We start from the raw sequence: 21,208 nt of genomic DNA, 5'->3' as shown, positions 1-21,208 counted from the left end.
CTGGCAGGGTGGTGTGGTGGTCAGTGTACTGGGCTCTGTGTCTCTGCCCCTACCTGCTGTGTGACGGTGGGCCAGACTCCTAACCTCTCTGTGCCTCTATTTCTTCAATGGCTAACAGAGACACTGGCAGCCCCCACATCCGATCACAGTGGTCTGAAGGTTAAAGGCAAGGGCGGCACGAGGCCTACAGCAAGAACTCTGAGCAGGGAGCTGCCCAGGGAGTTCCACCACCATCTCCCCTCTGGCCGCCAAGAAAACTGAGGCTCATGGTGACCTGGCCCAGGTCTGTTGGACTCAGGGTCCTTCTCATCCCCAAGATCAGAGGGCTGCCACCAGGGAAGGAGCTGGCCCCTAGACACAGCCCAGGAAGCACACAGGGAAGGATGCCATGGGGACTTCAGTATGTTATTGCAAATAAACCCCACATTTATTGCTATTTGAACCCTGCTTTCATGCCTCCATTACCCAGAAAATGAGCCACGGGAGACACCAGGAGAGGCAGGAGATCAACCTCCTTGCACAAATCCCACTCCCTCGGATGCTGTCCTCAGCGAGGGTGACTGGGGGCCAACCAGCGGGCCCACCCGCAGAATGGCAGAGGAGGTAGGTTGACCCTGCGGACGCTGAGCTCTGTGGCGAAGGTCCTGGCCTTCTGGTAGAAGAAGAGCGACTTCTCGCGGTCCAGGAGGAAGTTGTGGGAGATGGTGGCCGGTCGCGTGTAGATCTTCAGCTGTGCCTTCTTGTTGCCCAGGTCCACGGCGGCTGCCAGTGCCAGCTGGTAGTACCCGGCTGCGTCAAACGGGTCCTGAAGGGGACAGGTCATGGTCAGCAAAAGGGGGACTTGGAGCCCGTCTTCCCAGAGGCCATTCCTGTGTCCAGGTCATTCCACATGTCCAGCCAATGCTGGCTCACCCCATGAGCCCCGAAGCCTGTGACACTGCTGTGGTCTCAGCTGCAGGAGGTGGGGATGACCCTGACACCCCTGGAAGCCTTCCTGACTGTCCCTACACCCCACTCACCCCAAGCCTCCTGCCCCAGTGCCACCCTCTCTGCAGGCAGTGGCTGCTTTCCCCATGGGCTGAGGTCAGGGCAGATCCTGCCTGCTCTGAGAGTTCCATGCAGGACCCGTGGCTCTAAGCCACAGCAGGGGCACTGCGTTGAGTGACCCAGGCTCCCCTCTCGCCCGTGTCCATGCTGACCATTTCCAGGCCCTCCACAGGCCAGGCCAGGTACAAAACCATCTCTCAGGTGTCCTCTCTGGCAATGTTCCCTGAAATATTGACGGAGTGTGACTCCCCAGACATCCACTCCCATTTTCAATGCATCTTTGGCTCAAACTCACCATCCCTGGGTTGGGATGCCATCTCCCAGACCTCCTCCTTGACCCTCCCATGCCCCACCCGGCTTCTCCCTAGGCACCTCCTCCACATCGGGGTCACCCAAGGGACCTCTCTAAGACCCATGCCTGGCCTGTCCCTCTTTACCATCTCAAGATGGCTCCCAGGGCCAACGACAAAGTCCAAGATCCAGCAGTCCATTCCCTCACTGTCCCGCCCCACACACGGAGCAGGGGCGTGAGAAGGCCCCGAGTCACCGCCACTGCTCATCCAATGGCCCCCGGCCCAGCCGAACACTGGACTCTGTGCTGGGTGCGTGGCTGAGCCTAACGTCCTTGCTCCCAGTCTGAGGGACCTGGGAGTGAACACTGACCACACAGGGTGGCCCGGGCTGTGGCAGAAGGGAGCCCAGGAGGCCCCAGACTCAGCCGGGGTGTGGAAGGGAAAGGCCTCCTGAAGGGGTGGGGGCTTCCCAACTAAACAGGAAGGAGCCAGCCAATGCATATGTCTCTGCGTCGGCCTGTGCGTGTTTGTGTGCCTGTGTGTGCATGTCCCTGTGTGCATGCCTGTGTGTGCGTGTGTCTGTGCCTGTGTGCATTTGCGTGTGCATTTCCATGTGCCTGTAGTGTGTGCAGCAGCTAGTGAGTGGAAGGCTGAGCCAGGACACACCTAATCCACCCTATTCCAGGGCTCACTCTCACATGTAGACTAAAGGGGACCCCATTTTAGAGGCAATTGGCAAAGATGTCCATTTACCCCTGCTTCTTTGCCAGCCTTCCAGGCTCCATCCAGCCTGGCTTTTTCTCCGACTCCTCTGGGCCCTGGGTCCAGAGCCTCCTATACAATGAGGAGGGTGTAGCCTTGGAAAGACAGCTGCCCTTGGGGAATTCCAAGGGGGCCTCCCTGTGGGAAACTGGCCTGTGCTGACAACATACTCACGATGAGGCCCACAGGGCTGTGCATGGGAAGGAGATGAAGGAGGGCTGTGCATGGGAAGGAGGGCTGTGCATGAAAAGGAGGACTGTGCATGGGAAGGGGGACTGTGCATGGGAAGGAGGTGAAGGAGGACTGTGCATGGAAAGGAGGACTGTGCATGGGAAGGGGGATTGTGCATGGGAAGGAGGTGAAAAAGGGCTGTGCATGGGAAGGAGGTGAAGGAGGACTGTGCATGAGAAGGAGGGCTGTGCATGGGAAGGGGGACTGTGCATGGGAAGGACTGTGCATGGGAAAGAGGGCTGTGCATGGGAAGGAGGACTGTGCATGGGAAGGAGGGCTGTGCATGGGAAGGACTGTGCATGGGAAGGAGGGCTGTGCATGGGAAGGAGGACTGTGCATGGGAAGGAGGACTGTGCATGGGAAGGAGGGCTGTGCATGGGAAGGAGGACTGTGCATGGGAAGGAGGACTGTGCATGGGAAGGAGGGCTGTGCATGGGAAGGAGGGCCGTGCATGGGAAGGAGGACTGTGCATGGGAAGGAGGGCTGTGCATGGGAAGGAGGACTGTGCATGGGAAGGAGGTGAAGGAGGACTGTGCATGGGAAGGAGGTGAAGGAGGGCTGTGCATGGGATGGAGGACTGTGCATGGGAAGGAGGTGAAGTAGGGCTGTGCATGGGAAGGAGGACTGTGCATGGGAAGGAGGACTGTGCATGGGAAGAAGGTGAAGGAGGCCTCTGCCCCTCGACCCCAACCGTGGACTTGGCCTCTCAGGTACTACTTGGCCCTTTCCTTTCTCCTGGACAGGTGCAGTGGGCGGCAGGCTTCACCAAGAGAGATAAAGGCCTCTTCTGGGAGGTCCGTCCCCCTGGGTCCCAGGCGAGCCCCTGAGCGGTGAGCAGCGTCCCTTTGGGCCTGACACCTGGCACCTCCATGTCTGGCTGGGACTTGGGAGGCCACAGGGACCACTTCTGACAATCAGGTGTCGCCAGCACTGAGCTGAGGCCTCCCGGGCAGCCCCAGACCTGTTGTGGGGGATACGGGGCAGGGTCTTAGGGCTGACCCAGCTCCTCATGTTGTCCGAAGGCCCCCAAGATCTCGGCCCCTGGACTGGAGTGCCCTGGCCCCTCAGCCCATAAGGAGCACTGACACGGTGCCAGTGCAATGCTGAGGAGAGGCGGTGCCTGCTGGGCAGAGGGGTGGACACACCCCAGGTCTGAGTCTGCCAGTCCCAGCTCTCCACCCCTGCAGGGCTGAGGCAGAGGGAGCACAGCCCCTCCCCTCGAGACACACCCGACCCAGCAAGGCCTCAGCCTGGTTGGCTGGGGCCTCGCCCCACTGCACCTGCCCTGAGCTGGGGTTTCCCTGTCTGTGAACCCAATGGTAAGATACTGGTCCCACCCCACCCTTCCTGGGTGGTGTGAAGATTCAAGGTGTCTCGGGACTCCAGGAAGGAGTTGCTCAGTGCAGGCTGGCACCCTGGGCAGGCTTCCTAGAGGAGGTGCCAGGATTTGGGTTACATCTTGCAACGTGGATTCAATGTGAGGATGCTGCTGTCCTCTGAAATGTCCTTCTCCCAACCCTGTTTTCTTTGTTAAATGCAACTTGACATTTGACTGTCAAGACTCAGCTTTGGTGTCACCTCCTCCAGGAGGGCCCCCCTGACTACAATCCCCCTTCTTTACCCAGAGGCCACCATTGCCCACTCATGTGTCAGCCTCCCTGGTTGAGACTGAGTTCCTGAGGGTGGGGCCTGGCCATCTTGGGAACTGGGTTGTGTCTCCTAACCTTGCCGGCTCCTCCAGCCATGTGCAGAGTTCTAGGGAGGCCACTGGGCCATTCCTAAGGAAGGCTGGAACCCAGGCCTCTGGGGTCTGGGTGGAGATCTCATTCCGAGGGGGCCGGGAACACCCCAAGCCCTGCCCCTCCCCACCCACCTTCAGGTCGTAGAAGATGATGCCACCGAGCACCAGGTACACCTTCACGTAGTACAGGGTCTCCTCGTCGAACTCCAGCGGCGAGTTGCAGAGGTACAGGGCCTTGAGGTAGAAGTGCTCCGCCAGCTTGCCTTGGCCCAGCCAATGGTGCAGGGCGGCCGGCCGGTGGTAGGCCACGTGCTCGTTTAGCCGGTCCCCTGGGGTGCAGGCCAAAGGGACAGGTGTGAGGACATGGCTCCTTGGGGCAGGGAGGGCACAGGCCCCTCAGGAGCAGGTATGCAGACCCCGGGCAGCACACCTGGCTTGCCTCTAGGCACCTGTGGTCACCTGGGCAGCTATGGCCAGTCCCTTCCAGGTTCCCAGACTCACTTTCCCATCTGCAAAGCAGAACTAATAAGGCCTGCCCCTGTCTACTGTGAGGCTTTGGCAAAGTCGGACATGGATGGCCCAGCTCTGTGTCTACACATAGCCACCTGCCTTTGCTCACTGCTTTTAACCAGGGGAGCCCAAAAGCCATGCAGTTCAGGTGCTCCCGGGCACCCCAGCTCCAGGCAACCCACAGACGTGACATCTGACTCCTGCTGGGTGTGTCACGATCAGAGCCCCCTACCTTGGGGAGTCAGCTGCACACCTACTGTGTACTGCGCCACGGGGCACAAGGCGCTGGGGCATGTGGCCTGCCTAGGGTTCCCTGTCTCTGGAGAGGGACAGACGACCCTGGCACAGCACCAGGGGATGCCTGGTCTTAAGGGGCAGACTGCTGGAAGGGGAACTGGGATTTTATCAGCCAGAGAGCCGTGTGGTTGATGAGGGTGGGAAGGGCACAAGAGAAAGGGAATGTGCCACTCAGCCTGGCACATACAGGGACCAACGAGATGCCTGGCATGTCTGGAAGGCAGAGGGCACACTGGGCGGCCCTTGTGGTCAGCAGTGGAAACAGGCAGAGGAAGCAGAACTCAGTCAGGCAGGGAGCTCTGCACTGCGTGAGAGACCTCGGGTTGTTCCTCACAGCCGGACGGGGAAGCCAGGTGGGCAGATCTGCCTGCCTGGACAGGAGCCCAGGAAAATCCAGCAGCTGTTTCAGCTCCTGGCCTGCAGACCTGGAGGCTGGACTCTGGCAAAGTGTGGGTCCTGGCAGGGTGGGGGCTGAGGGGACTTACCCAGAGTGATGCTGAGTGCTAGGGCCATGTAGGCAAACTCCATGCCCTCCTAGGGCTTTTCCAGTGTGGCCAGCAGTGCCACCAGCTTGTTGCACAGCTGTAGCTGCAGCTCCACCTTGCGGTTGCCCGTAGTCATTGCCAGGGGCAGGGCCCGGTCCTACCACACAGGCAGGTGGGGTCAGGTTTCCCGCAGCACCCACCTTGCCCAGCGCCCTCCTCAGAGCTCAAACATGTGCTTGGAACTTCCCACGCCCCAGCTACCCCTGCATCTCGACACAGTTCTGTGCTCTGGGATAACACACAGTTCAGACACCCAAGTTGGGGGCTGAAGAGTCACCTGAGGCCCATCCAGCTACACCTGAGAGCCTCAGACCAGCCTCTCCCACCTGGGCACCGTGGGTCTGACTGGGGGGAGCCAGCACTCCTCTCTGCTCTAAAAATGCCACATTGATCTGTGCCCAGGGCTGAGCCACACCGTGACCTCAGAGGAAGGGAGAAGCCGTCCCACTTCGGGGTACATGCAGACCTGGGCCTCCCACTGATATGCTGTGTGTCCTTTGACATATCCCTGTGCCTCTCTGAGCCTCAGTTTCCTCATCTGGAAGATGGGGACAAGACTTCCCACTCATGGTTGCTTGAGGACATCAGGTACAAGGATACAGCCGTTGTCATGGCCAGGACCAGAGCGTTTGTCCCGGACAGGGGCATGGTCAATATCATTCCTGGTGAGACCACTTAGAAACTCATCATGTGCATGGGTGGCCCTGCCTCCAGGTGTGAGGCCACTACCCTGCCACACCTGTGCCTCAGCCCTCCGGGTGCCCCACTGAGGCCCACCCACATCAGCCCACAGGCCAGCTCACCCGGTAGAAGGACATGCCTTCCTCCCGCTCCTAGGCCCCATTGAAGAAGATGTCTCCAGCTGCCTCAAACAGCTCCAGCCCCAGGTTTGGGTCACCTGTGTACAGGTCCACATTCTGTGCCACCTGAAAGGACACAGAAGTTCCCTCAAGACCCACACCTAGCGAGGTGGCTACGCGCACCTTTGCCAGGCTCCTTCCTCTCACACACTATAGGTACACCTGAGCATTTTTCAGACCCTGTGCATGAGGGCTGCCCCCACCACTGGCATGAGGACAATGAACTGATGCACCTGAGTGCTGGGAGGTGACTGAGCAGCTGCAGCCCAGGACCCTGACACCTGTGAATCCTACCAACAGCACTAGCCCTAGCCCACTACCCCTGCACTCAAACCAGTCTCCGTGGCCCCCAGATTGCTGGGAGCCCAGTCCCTGGCTCCTTTCTGCGTTGCTACATCCCTGCCACATCAGCAGTGTTTGTGGGTGGGCCTGGTCCCCTCTTGGCCATGAGCTCTTGTTCCCTCTCCTCAGCTCAAGGAGGTATATAGCAGGTGCTCAATAATGAAAGCTTCACCAGGTTCGTGGGCTTCACAATTTGTACCAGATCACACTGTGTTTCGGAAAGCCTCTGAAAACAGCCACTATGATAGATTCATTTTGTAAGATGTGCCACGTGTCGCTTGGATCAAGTTCTTCTGTGTGTTAACTGAGTGGTCACATTATTTGAGCATGTGCTGTATACCAGCAGGTGCTGTGCACCGTGAGGGGCCGCGCCTCTGCCCTCAGGGAGAAGATGTTGGCCACTGGGGGAGGATGTGAGGGAACCAGTTGGAGGGAGGGAAAAGGCACACAACAGGTGCTCAGCAGTGGCTTAGGAATGAGTGGATGGATGGATGAATGAATGAGGAGAGGTAGACACATGGATGGATGGATGGGTGTGTGGATAGATTGATGGATGGATGGATGGATGGATGGATGGATGGATAGATGGGTGGAATGATGTGTGTATATCTGTATGTATGTATGGGTGGGTAGATAATGTATGGATGGGTGGAGGGTAGATGATGTATGTACATGTGGATGGATAGATGGTGGATAGACGAATGTATGGATAAACAAATAGACAGATAGATGAATGGAGGGATGCATTAATAGGTAGATTGGTGGGTGGGTGGATGGATGAACGATGGATGGATGGATGGACGAACGGTGAATGGATGGATGGGAGGAAGGATGGATGATGGAAGGATGGATGGATGGAAGGATGGATGAATGGATGGGTGGATGGATGATGGATGGATGGAAGGATGAACAGGTGAATGGATGGATGATGGAAGGATGAATGGACAGATGGATGGAACAACAGATGAATGGATGGATAGACGGGTGAATGGATAAATAAAAGGATGGATGAATGATGGATGGATGAAGGGACGAATGGATGAATGGACAGATGGATGGATGATGGATGGATGGACGGTGGATGGATGGATGGATGGATGATGGATGAATGGAAGGATGAACAGATGAATGGATGGATGATGGAAGGATGGATGGATGAATGGATAGATGGATGAATGATGGATAGATGGAAGGATGAACAGGAGGTGAGTAGATGGTTGATGGAAGGATGGATGGATGATGGATGGATATATGGACGAATGGATATATGCACGAATGGATAAATGGATGAATGGATAAATGGATGGATGGATGAATGATGGATGGATGAATGGTGGATGGATGAATGGTGGATGGATGGAAGGATGAACAGGTGGATGGATGGAAGGATGGAAAGATGAACAGGTGAATGGATGGTTGATGGAAGGATGAATGGATGGATGGATGGACAGATGAATGGATGGACAGATGGGTGAATGGATGGATGATAAATGGATGAAGGATGGATGATAAAAGGATGGATGGATGAATGGACAGATGGATGGATGATGGTTGGATGATGGATGGATGGAAGGATGAATAGATGAATGGATGGATGATGGAAAGATGGATGGTGGAAGGATGGATGGATGAATGAATGGATAAATGGATGGATGGAAGGATGGACAGGAGGTGAGTGGATGGATGATGGAAGGATGGATGGATGAATGGACGAACAGATGGATGGATGGTGGCTGAATGAATGGATGATAAAGGAATGAATGAATGATGGATGGACGAATGGATGGATGGATGGATGGATGGATAGATGGATAGATGATGGATGGATGAATGGAAGGATGAACAGATGAATGGAAGGATGAACAGGTGAATGGATGGATGATAGAAGGATGGAGGGATGGATGGATGGAAGGATGAGCAGGCAAGTGGATGAATGATGGAAGGATGGATGGATGATGGATGGATGGACGATGCATGGATGGAAGAATGAACAGGTGAATGGATGATGGATGGATGGACAATGCATGGATGGAAGAATGAACAGGTGAATGGATGATGGAAGGATGGAAGGATGGAAGAATGGATGGAGGGATGGATGAACACGTGAATGGATGGATGGATGATAAAAGGATGGATGATGAATGGAAGGATGGATGGACAGGTGAATGGATGGATCATGGATGGATGGAAGATGGTTGGATGGATAATGGAAAGATGGATGGAAGGATGGATGGACGGAAGGCTGGATGGATGGAAGGATGGATGGATGGACGAAGAGGTGAATGGATGGACGAAGAGGTGAACAGAAGAATGATGGATGGATGGATGGATGGATAGAATGATGAACAGTTGGATGGATGATGGATAGATGGAAGGATGGATGGATGGACAAACAGGTGAATGGATGGATGGACAGGTGAATGAATGGATGATAAAAGGATGGATGGATGATGGATGGATGGATGATAGATGGATGGATGGACAGATGGATGGATGATGGATGGATGGATGGATGGATGCGTGGAAAGACGAATAGGTGAATGGATGATGGAAGGATGGATGGATGGATGCATGATTGGATGGATGGATGGAAGGACCCACAGGTGTATGGGAAGATGATGGAAGAATGGATGGGTGGATGGAGGATGGATTGATGGATAGAAGGATGAGCAGGTAAACAGATAGATGATGGAAGGATGAATGGATGGGTGGATGGACAGGTGAATGGATGGATAGACGGGTGAATAGATGGATGATAAAAGGATGGATGAATGAGGGATGGATGGATGATGGACGGATGGACAGATGGATGGATGGATGGATGGATGGATGGAAGGATGAACAGGTAAATAGATGATGGGAGGATGAATGGATGGGTGGATGGACAGAGAGTGAACAGCACAGGGGTCCTCCTGCATCCCTTGCCACTCACCTGGATGTACAGGTCCACCAGCTCGCTCTGCCGCAGGATGTAATAGATCCTCCCTGCTTGCAGCCAGGCATGCGCCTCCTTCTCTTTCTTCTGGAGGTCAATGAAAATCCCCAGACTTCGTTTGGTGTAGTCCAGAGAGGATCTGTAGGCCCTGGAATCAGACACAGGTGTCAGAACAAGGGCTCTCATCCTCCTGGAACCAGTCTGCCTCCTCCCGTGGGTCTGGTGACAGATGAATCTGGAATGTGCAGACTGGGAACGGCCCTCTTGTGTGTGCAGTGTTCTGCCCTTCCCAGGCTGCTGGGAGGGCCAGGGTGAACACACATGGCATGGAAAAGATGAACGACATCCATCTGAGGGAATCGAGCATCATGCTGCCCTGTGGCAGGAGGAGTGTGCTAGTCCATCTTCCCTGCCTCCCAGACATGGCCTGTGTCTTCTCCAGACGCACCAGGAGCCGTTAGTGTTCAGAGGCTATCTAGGCCGATGGTTCTCAATGTGGGCAGGCATCATAGTCACTCAGAGGCCTGTCCTTATAGCTTGCTGGTCCTGCCCCCAGAGCTTCCGGCTCCACAGGCCTGGGGCAGGCCCTAGAACTCCCACTTGCCGCAAGCTCCTAGGTGACATGGATGCTGCTCTACTTGTCCAGGAACTATACATGGCTCTAGCACACTGGCCCATTTTCCTTCTGTGAACCTGAGGCCAAGACTGTAGCCAGTCTTCCAGGTCCCCACGGAATCTGGCTCCTTCCCTGTTCTCTCAGTAAGTCCAACACTCTAAGGGGTGTGACTGCATCAATGTCACCAGGCCCTGTGGGTGGGGTGGCCAGGGCCATGGTTACCCCACCAGGTCAGGATGCTTGGGAGAAGCTGAGTAGGCCACATATGGGATGTGAGACCTTGAAACCCTGCCCCAGGGAAGTAGGTGACACACTGGCTCTGTCTTTTGTGGGAGAGAAGCCACAGGTGGCTGCTGTGGTCACATTTAAGAGGACAGATGATGGCCAGGAATGAAGATTTGGGGCAGGCAGAGGTCAGATGACAAAAGCCACCATAGTAGGAAGAACAGCCCAGAGTGCACCTACTGCCTCTGCTGGGGTTGAGGTGACCTTTGACCCAACAAGGGAGGCTCAAGCTGGGACTCACGGGCCAGCAACAGCCCTGGGATGACCCCAGGCCCGCCAGCTCAAAGCATCTGATGCCAAGGAACCAAATGATGAAAAGGAGAGGGGCTGCTGGCGCCCTGGGCCAGCTTCCCTGTGACCCCCTCCCTGCCCTGCCCGCCTCCACCTCTACCACTGCAAAGCCAGCCCTTACCACTTCGTGCCCAGGGACAGGTAGAGCTGACTGATGGTCTCCAGGAGCTGCCCCTCCAGCACCTTGTCGGCCACCTTGAGGGCCAGGGAGAGCTGGAGATCGTGGTAGATGACACACTGGGCCTCGCTGGGCATGACGGCGCTGTAGGAGTAGCACAGCCACTGGATGGCCCGCAGCTGGCCTGGGCAGAAGACAAAATGGAAGACGTTAGTCTCCCAGCATCGAAGCAAGGCTGGCTGGGCTCGGAGGCCCCTGCTTGCCTCTTTCACACCTCTGTGAGCCTGGGCCCCATAGGCAGGGAGACTGAGCGCAGATAGGCCATGCACCTGTGCCAGGGCAGACGCCGAGCACACCGTGACATGGGCACACCTTGGTGCAGATGCTCATGGTACAGGCCGGCCTTCTTTACAACTCCCAGGGCCGAGGTCCTGGCCAGGCTCAGCCCCTGCACCAGGCCGTCTATTTCTGCTTCACAAAGCCCCTGTGGCCAGGACCAGGGCCGCCTTCAGCCTGAGCTGATGAGGCCAGGGGCACAAGTAGCCCCTGTCGCAGATGGAACCCTGAGAGCAAAGCCAAGCGTCATGTCTGCCACACATGGCATCATGTTGGGGGAATGGGGTTCAAAGCCGGCCCCTGGCATTCCTAGACATGCTTCTCTCATGCAACCAGGCTCCCAAGTCAGAGGCTCACTGGCCTCTCCCAAAGCCAGGGCGCTGGGAACGGTGGGAAGCTTCGGATTTTCTACTGTCAGAAACATTCCGGAGATTAACACAGGAAACCAGGTATGCCGAATGGACATCTGTCACATACGCCACCCAACAACAGCCAACACAGTCCTCCCAACACAGTCCTCTCAAGCACCCTCTCGAGCACCCATGGGACATTCCCCATGACAGACCATGTGCCAGGCCACAAAACGAGCCTCAGTGAATGGAGAAGGACTGAGACCAAAGCAGAGGTGTTCTTCAGCTGTACTGGCACGAAACTGGAAATCGACAGTGAAGGAAATGTGGGAAATTCAAAAATATGCGGAAATTACACACTCCTAAACAACCAGTGAGTCAAAGAGACCATCAGGGAAACTGAAAACTAATTTGAGAAGAATGCAAACAAATGCACAGCCCGGGCCAGCGCGGTGGCTCACGCCTCTCATCCCAGCACTGTGGGAGGCCGAGGCAGGAGGATCGCTTGAGTCCAGGAGTTTGAGATCAGCCTGGGAAACATGGTGAAATGCTGTCTCTATTAAAAAAAAAAAAAAAAAAAAAAAAAATTAGCCGGGTGGGGTGGTGCACATCTGTAATTCCAGCTACTCGGGAGGCTGAGGCATGAGAATGGCTTGGAAACTGGGTAGAAGTTGCAGTGAGCCAAGATTGCACCACTGCACCCCAGCCTGGGCAATAGAGCAAAACTCTGTCTTAAAAAAAAAAAAAAATTACGGTGTATCAAAAATTCCAAGATGCAGCTAAAGCAGTGCTGAAAGGGAAATTTATAACTGTAAATGTCTACATTCAAAGAAAGAAGAAAAATCTCAAATCAAAAACCTAACCTTCCACCGTGAGAAAAAGAACTAAACCCAAAGTAAATAAAAGGAAGAAAATAATAAACGTGAGAGTGGAAATGGGAAGTAAAAATACAGAGAATGGAATAACAAAAGAGATAATCAACAGAACCAAAAGTGGATTTTTTGAAAATAATAACAAAATTGACAAATCTTTCACCAGACTGACCAGGAAAACAAAGATGGGGCACAAATGACTAAAATCAGAGACTGAGCAACATGGCTCATGCCTGTCATCCCAGCACTTTGTGAGGCCGAGGGGTAAGGATCGCTGAGGCCAGCATTCAAGACCAGCCTGGGGAAACATGATGAGACCTCATCTCTAATAAAAATAAATAAATAAACAATTACAAACCCAAGTTTCTAAAATCAGAAATGAAAGAGGAAACATTATTGCCAATCTGACAGAAATAAAAAGAATCCATGAAAACACTACGAACAATTTTACACCAAGAAACCAGACCATCTAGACACAACAACCAAACTCCTAGAAGGACACAAACTACCGAAAGTGACTCAAAAATGACCCCAAGGAAGCATGTGGGGTACCAGCCCCGCCCTCGGTCTCCTCGACCGTTCAGCGCAGGGTGGGGAGACAGGGAAGCATGATCCCCGTTCCCTGGCCTGCATTTCCAAGTCTGAATCCCCCAGCACCCCGGGGAGGGCCTCGTAGGAGGAGGTACCACAGGCTATTGTGCCAGGAGCCACCGGAGGCTGCAGTGGGGGCTGGGGCGCTGGGTTCCTGGAGGGTCTCCTTCCAGTCAGAGAATGCCCCTGGGGAAGAAGCCTGGGTCTGAACCCCCTAACCCTCCTTGGGCAGATGTGTGGGACCGGGGCCCCTTCACACGGTCCTTTCCAAAATCTCATCCCTCCTAGGGCCAGGAGTGGGTGCCAGGCCTGTGCTGGGAAATGGGCAGGTTTGGTCACAGCCCCTGGGGCTCTGGTCCAGGTCATAGGAGGCACCTCTGAGTGGTCTCACTATGCCATGACAAAGCGCTGCAAGACAGAGGGGACCCACAACAGTATCCCTTGTCTCAGCCATTTCCCTGGACTCAACTTCCTCATCTATCCTCTGAGGCCTAGATTTCGGACACCCTGCCCACCTACTGTCTGTTCACTGCTCAGTCTGCAGTGACTGTTCGATAGCACTCCATGGCTCCCCAGTGCTCTTGGGGAAAAGGCCAAGCCACAGCCTGAGGCCCCAGGCCCTGCTTAGCTCTCCAGAAGAGCTTCTCACCATCCAGCACCCAACCCACCCACTCCCAACTCTGCACCTCCCTGCAGAAGCCCTGCTCACTCACCCCTGCTCACACCCCACTCATCCCCGCTCCCACTCCCCCTCACTCACCCCCACTCACTCATCCCCACTCACACCCCACTCATCCCCGCTCCCACTCACCCCCACTCACACCCCATTCATCCCTGCTCACACTCCCGCTCACTCACCCCCACTCACTCACCCCCGATCACACCCCACTCATCCCTGCACACACTCCCACTCACTCACCCCCACTCACTCACCCCCGCTCACACCCCACTCATCCCCGCTCACACTCCCGCTCACCCCCACTCACTCACCGCTGCTCACACCGCACTCATCCCCGCTCACACTCCCGCTCACTTACCCCCACTCACTCACCCCCGCTGACACCCCACTCATCCCCGCTCACACTCATGCTCACTCATTCCCATCACACCTCCGCTCACTCACCCCCACTCACACCCCACTCATCCCCGCTCACTCACCCCCACTCGCTCACCCCTGGGCCTTCACACAGGCTACACCACCAGCCCCTCCCCCACCACCAGTCCCTCATCCACCACCTATTACTTGACTAAATCCTCTCAACTCTCTGGTCCTTGACTAAAGAGGCTTCCCTAACCCAGGGCCAAGTGCTGCCCCGCCATCACGCCACTCACCCTTTTGTGGCTTCTGTGGCCTGAAGCTCACATTCCCACGCTCAGTCTCTGCCACCCGAGGACCCCACAAGCCCCATTTGTGGGTGGGGCCTGGCACACTCTGCACAACCAGCTGCTTTTGCATGAACTGCTCTGCGGCTTTGGGCAATCACCCGCCCCTGTGTCCTCTGTCAAGTAGGATGACAGGTGCGCAGGCTGCCAACACACCAAGCAGATAACACGGGCACAAGAACTGGTGTTCAGGGCCTGGCTCATGGAGGGGCCCCAAGTCCCATCACAGCAGAGCCTGCCTTGATCCCAGGGTTATGTCTAGGAATTCCCAGCATGTAGGAATTTGAGTGCTCAAGGCAGGATGGTCCCTGGGCAAACCAGGAAGAGCTAGCTGCCTCAGTAGGGCACAGAGGGCCTGGCCCTGCATGGGAACCGCCTGTCTCCAGGGCACTTACCAACATCTGCTGCTGCCCATGACTCAGCACTTTCGATGGTGGAAAATCCAACACTTGTTTCTGAATCACAAACCCCAGGTGTGCCCTGACCCGAGTGGCCCCAGAAGGCGCACAGGAGGAACTGGGGCACTCACTCTCCACATGGTCCATCTCCACGGCGATCAGAAGGGCCCACTCATAGTAGCCCTTGCCCTGCTGGGCCGGGCCCTGACGGGTGCAGAGGAGGCCCAGCTACAGGAGCACGTGGGCGAAGTCCCGGCCACACTCCCTGCAGGGCAGCCTCGAGAACAGCCGCACGGCCCCCAGGAGGTAGTGCTGGGCCAGCCTGCTGGCACTCGTGTGCAGGCACAGGGTTCCGAAGTTGGCCAGCACCACTGCCTGGTTCCTCCGCTGGCCCAGGTCCCACGCCGCCCGTAGGGCGCAGTAGTAGCCCTCAGCTGCCTGCCTCGTCCGGCCTGTCCTCTTCAGAGCCACGGCCACCATGTTGGCAATCACACCCTCCTGGTCCTCGCTGGCCACCACTGCATCCTGGACAGACTGCAGGATGTTCAGGGCCACCGGACTCTGTCCATGAAGCACGTGCAGCCAGGCCAGGGCCACCAGGCAGTCCAGGATGGCACGAACTCTGACAACAGCACTGGCTTCCACCGCCTGTGTCATGAAGGTGATGGCTGGGCCGTGGTAGCCACGGTGGCTGTACAGTTGGGCCAGGCTGGCTTGGAGAAGGCCACGCAGCGCCTGGCCTGTGCCCGGAGTTAGGGAGGCCAGTGCTCGCCTGTGGTAGTGGGAAGTCTGGATGTGGAGGCTGTGGGGCTGGCTGGAGGGCGTTCTGGAGCACCAGGTTCACGCTTCTCAGCGAGCCGGCCAGCGAGTCCTGTGTCCTCAATGAGGCCACCTTGACACAGCTCAACACCAGGTGGGGCAGACACTTGCGGCCAGGAGTAGGAGCCAGGAGTAGATGTCAGCCAGGAGTAGGGAGCAGTCTGAGAGCCACGCAGCCTCTGGGGCTCCCGAGTTCCTGTGCAAAAGCAGCAGCCGCTCCAGGAAGGGCAGGACCACCTCGGGCTGCTTGAGGTGCACATGGTGTCTGGCCAGCAGGAAGCAGGCCCGGGCCTCAGCCTGCAGGCTCTGGCCACCCACCACCTGCTGCAGCACCAGCTACAGGAGCTCTCCCTCCACCTCCATGCTGCAGATGTGGCCAGGCGTCCCCAGGAGCAGGGCCATGGCTTTGGGAACCACCTGTGTAAACTTCTCCCGTTCTGCTTCCGGTAAATGCTGGCCAGGTTGGTGTACACAGCCACCACCAGGAACAGGTCCCCAAAGCTGCCCTCCAGGGCCCCAAGTGCTTCCTCAAAGTACACCCAGGCCTGGGACAGCTTGAGCCTCCTGCTGTACAGCCGCCCCAGAAGGAAGCAGAGCCTGGCCAGGGCCATGAGGAGGCCAGCTTTCTTGGCCACGCCTCAGGCCTATGCCAGGCACCCAGTCAGCTCCTCCTCGTCGCTAAAGCTGCAGAACATGCCGCTCAGCCATGGCAGTGCCACATCGTACAGGCCACAGAAGCTGGCCTTGTACCCGGGGGCGTTCAGGAACAGCAGCAGTGAGCTCAGGGCCTCTGGGTCCTCCCAGTGGTCCTCAGCTTCCAAGAAGAAGGAGGGCTCCTCAGGGTCCTGCAAGCTCACGTTGCTGGATGCTGCACAGAGACCCCAGGATGCTGCCTCCTGGGGGCAGCCTGGACAGGTCTTGCATTGTTCCAGAACATTCTTCACCTTTGGCAGGGTCTCCTGTGGCTCCAGGCCCAGGCAAGGTGGAGGTACTCCTGCAAGTCACACACACACACACACAAATGTAACTTTTGTCAGTGTATTGGGCCCCCCGGTGAGGTACAGGAATCCATGAAATCCTCAACAGCCAATCAGAGCTATTGATCAGCTCAAAAGCTGCTATGCAAAATTCATAAAGCCACCGACGGCACAGGACAGGGGTGTTGTACCCATGTACCCAGCTCCGTGCAGGGAAACGGATCATCCCTGCAGGAAGGACGGGAAATCTTCCAGGTCCCTGTGGCCACCTTCACCTTGGATGGTCTGAAAACCTGAAGCCCACAGTTCCTAAAGGGTTAACAAAGGCCAGCCTGCTCCAGCAGCCCACTGATGCCTGCTGGCTTTGGTGGGTTCCTAGCCAAAGCCCCCTCCCAGAGGTGAGCAAACAAGCGCATTTCCTGTTGGAAAATCTGGGATGAAAGGAGGCATTACTGGGAAGGAAAAAACCTAGATTTAAACAGACTCTCTGTTTCAAGCTCACATGCAAAAAATATTTTCAATACAAACTGTCTCCTTATTCATCTGTAAAATCTTGGAATTAAAAAAATAAATAAATATGATTTAGAGGCAAATGTCTGACTTGACTACACTAGATTAGCTAAGAAATCTCCCCCAACCGGCAGAGGCACACAGCCCCTCCCAGCCACTACTCTGACCTCCGGGGCAGCTGGAGAGCCACGTGCCTTTGCTCCAGGGACTTTGGCAGAGGGTGCAACCACCGCCTCCTCGAGGCAAACCTACAACAGCCTTCCCTTCCCCACTGGCTCCCCTCAGGAAGGAGCAGACCCTTCAGGGACCTCAGTTGAGGCCCCTGCAACCTAAGGCTCTGAATTCTGCTACCCACTGAGGGCAGTGTGGCCTCCCATCTCTGAGGCAGAGCACAGGGTGAACTGCAGCTTCTCCAGGTCATGAAAAAGGAACCCACAGCTACATGTGGGCTCCAGCAGTGGAAAGGATGCCCCGCCTCGGTCGGGGACCAGGCGGGGGTCAACATGTTCATTGGAAGAAGTGTGGGACCCCACGGCCTCCAGTGTCAGAGTAGACGGGAGGTTCAGGCCCACCTCAGGCGACGTCCCCCAAGCCCCCAGCCCACACCACAGAGGAGTGACAGCCGCATCCAATGCCCACCGGACTCAGCTCTGTCCCCTCCCCCGGTGTTACTCCAAGGCCCAGCTCATAACCAGAGGAAGCCTGAGCCACGGGCAAAACCCACCTTGTTCCTGCGGCTGCTCAGTCTCAGCTTCCTCTATTGAGCCTGGAAAGGGAGAAAAGAGAAGCAATGAACACCCCCAGCCAGCACCTCTGGTGCCATGTCAGGTTGAGCTGGTGTCGGTGTTGCAGGGTGAGAGCACTGCAGGGTACAAGGGTTGAAAGTCATATCATCCTCTTCCCTCCTGGATCATGGGAACAACATCACTGGGGGTTGTACACTTTCTGCGATATTGGGAGTAACATCGTCTTCTGTGCCTTGGAATATTAAGGACAATATAATGGGAGGGGGCGTGTACATCTTCTGCAATATTGGAATAATATTATCCCCTCTCCCCCTGCATACTACGAAAGATATCACAGAGTGGGTGTTCATCTCCTGCGATATGGGGATTAAAACCATCTTCTCCCCTTCCAGATATCAGGAAGAGTATCACACGGGGGTGTACAGTGTCTGCGATACTGGGAGTAATATCAACCTCTCAGCCTTGGAATATTAAGAAGAATATCACAGGGTGGATGTACACTCCCTGCCATATTGGGAGTAATATCAGCCTCTCCTCTCCATGGGTATTAGGAACAATATCCCAGGCTGGGTGTGCGCCTCCTGCTCTATGGGGAGTCATATCATCCTCTCCCTTCCAGGATATTAATAACAATATCACAGGGTGGGTGAACACAGCTTGTGATACTGGAATTATTATCATCCTCTCCCCCTCCAGATACTAGGAACCATATCACAGAAGAGCTGTACCTTCCCTGGGATATTGGGAGTAATATCATATGCTTCTTCTGTGAATATTAGGAGCAATATCACCGGGTGGCTGTCCATTCATTGCTATGTTGGGAGTCATGTCATACTCTATCACTCTGGATATTAGGATCAGTGTCACAGGGTGAGTGTACATCTACTGCGATATTAAAACTAAAATCATGCTCTCTGTCCCTGGATATTAGGAACAACATCACAGGTAGGTGTACACCCTCTACCGTATTAGGAGCAATAACATGATTCATTAGTAAACATCAATGATCGATTTTAATAATTATCAGGCTGGTCTAGAACTCTTGATCTCAGGTGATCTGCCCACCTCAGCTTCCCAAAGTGCTGGAATTACAGGCGTGAGCCACCGTGCCCAGCCAACACTTCTTGACATCCCTTTTTGGACCTCAAATTTAGCATGCCAAAAACACACTTTTGATTCCCCCTGCTATAACCCACTCCTCCCATAGTCTTCCCGATTCCAATAACAGCATCTCTAGTCTTCCGGTTACTCAGGCCAAAATCCTTGACATCATCCTTAAAACTTCTTTTTCTCTCTCTTGTCATCCAACCCATTTAAACTCTCCTTTCAAAATATATGCCAGACCTAACCACTTCCCACCTTCCTCATCATTTCCAACCAGGTCCAGCCCTCATCATAGCGCTCTGGGTTACTGCAAAAGCCTCCAATCGCCAGGCACAGTGGCTCACGCCTGTAATCCCAGCACTTTGGTAGGCCAAGGCAGGTGGATCATCAGAGGTCAGGAGCTCAAGACCAGCCTGACCAACATGGTGAAACCCCTCTACTAAAAATACAAAAAAATTAGCCAAGCATGGTGGTGGGTGCCTGTAATCCCAGCTATCCAGGAGACTGAAGCAGGAGAATCATTTGAACTCAGAAGACAGAGGTTACAGTGAGCCGAGATCGTGCCATTGCACTCCAGCTTGGGTGACAAGAGCGAAACTCCATCTCAGGAGGTTAAAAAAAAAAAAAGCCTCCCAACCCACCTCTCTCCTTCCGCCTTTCACCCTGCCCTGCATTCTACCTTCCTCTCTCAAACATTTCAGAAAAGAAAAAATTATATCCACAGAGAGAGAAAGTACAAATGGGGTGAAATGTGTGGGGAATCTGAGGGAAGAGTATATGGGAATTCTCTGTACTATTTTTGCAACTTTTCCGTAAGTCTGGATTATTTCGAATTCAAGAGTTAAACAAAGAAAAAAAAACACTATCTCCCTTTGTGAATCCTTCCTGTCTTTCCCCTGGCAACTTAAGGATGCTCTCAACTAACACATCTATTTTTTCATGAACACTAAAAGAACCCTTGCCGAGTTTTGACTTTCTGTGCTTGGCAGTAAAAGTGTGTGTGTGTGTGTGTGTATTTCATATATATATGTGTATGTGTATATATATGTGTGGGTTGTACGTATAGAGAGGGAGAAATATATATTTGTGTGTATATATAAATATATATTATATATTTACAATGGTAATGTGTGTATATATAAATATATATTGTATATTTACAATGGTAATGTGTATATATATAAATATATGTGTGTGTGTAGATATATATATAATACATACCCCATAGCCTGTCCTTAATCAGTTCTAAACTTAGTCGGAAAAACACACACCTAAGCAGAGAATTTCAAAATAATATGATGAATATTTTGATAGAGGGATGTGTTGCTATGGAACACGCTGCTAAGACACAAAACCTCCTAGATGGGGCAATGAATGAATCAAGTTTTGCACCTATAGCCACCCCCTCTGATATCCCCTCAAACCTTTATAGTTATATGCATTTGCTTCCCCCAGGACTCCTGTTTCATAAGGGTTAGTCCTGGAGCCTAGCAAGTTCCTACTGCAGCTGGCGCACATATGCCATTCAAGAAACAGTGGCGGAGTGAAGGACGGGTTAAGATCCATTTGTCAGCCTGTGCTCAGTAATACAACATGCACTGGTTTGCAAATTATATTTTCGTTGAAAGCAACAGCAGGATCACAAATTATCTTTCCAGAGAAAGCAAACCTCAAAAGCTTCTTTACCCTACTAAAGCACGTCATAAGAAGCTCCCCTTACATAAAAGAAAACCTCATTCGTTATCAATGACATGTAAACCTAATAAGCCTTCACCTCTGATGACATCTCTTCCATCCCCAGGGCTAGATAAAGGAGGTTCCGGAAACCCTGGTAGTTGTGAAGGTGGCTCCCAGCTCTGACAGTCTTGAACCCTGCGGGCGCGGAGGTCACACAGCAGAACAACAGAGGCAAACATCATCAGGCTTCGAGTATGTTTGAACCAGAGATGGCAAATAGGCTGCAGTCAACTGAAAACACCAGAGATTCATGGTGGCCACCTGAGGGGTTGTGCTCTTAAGAAACAAAAATAAGAAATAAAAAATAAAAAACTAAGAAAGGAAGGGGTCAAGAATCCATCAGGTCTGACTGAGACGTGTATCAGTGACTAACACCCCATATGGCAAAAGTACTCCGGGGCGCTTTGGGTACTCACAGCTTCAGCAGTATTCAAAGGCGTGTGCTTCCCTAAGACTAAGACATGGGAATACCCCCAGCAACACTGCCAGGAGAAACGTCTCCCATGGATTTG

General features: G+C 54.2%; 1 pseudogene; it reads right to left on the bottom strand.

The window, feature by feature from the left end:
• Nucleotides 1–368: 368 nt before the first annotated feature.
• Nucleotides 369–20,185, bottom strand: LOC119622685 (SH3 domain and tetratricopeptide repeat-containing protein 1-like; annotated as a pseudogene).
• Between the last annotated feature and the right edge of the window lie 1,023 nt (nucleotides 20,186–21,208).

The sequence above is a fragment of the Chlorocebus sabaeus genome, chromosome 12 (genome assembly GCF_047675955.1).
Source record: "Chlorocebus sabaeus isolate Y175 chromosome 12, mChlSab1.0.hap1, whole genome shotgun sequence".
NCBI classification, from domain to species: Eukaryota; Metazoa; Chordata; class Mammalia; order Primates; family Cercopithecidae; genus Chlorocebus; species Chlorocebus sabaeus.
The sequence above is the reverse complement of the archived record's forward strand: the minus strand, read 5'-3'. Positions and strand labels throughout refer to the sequence as shown.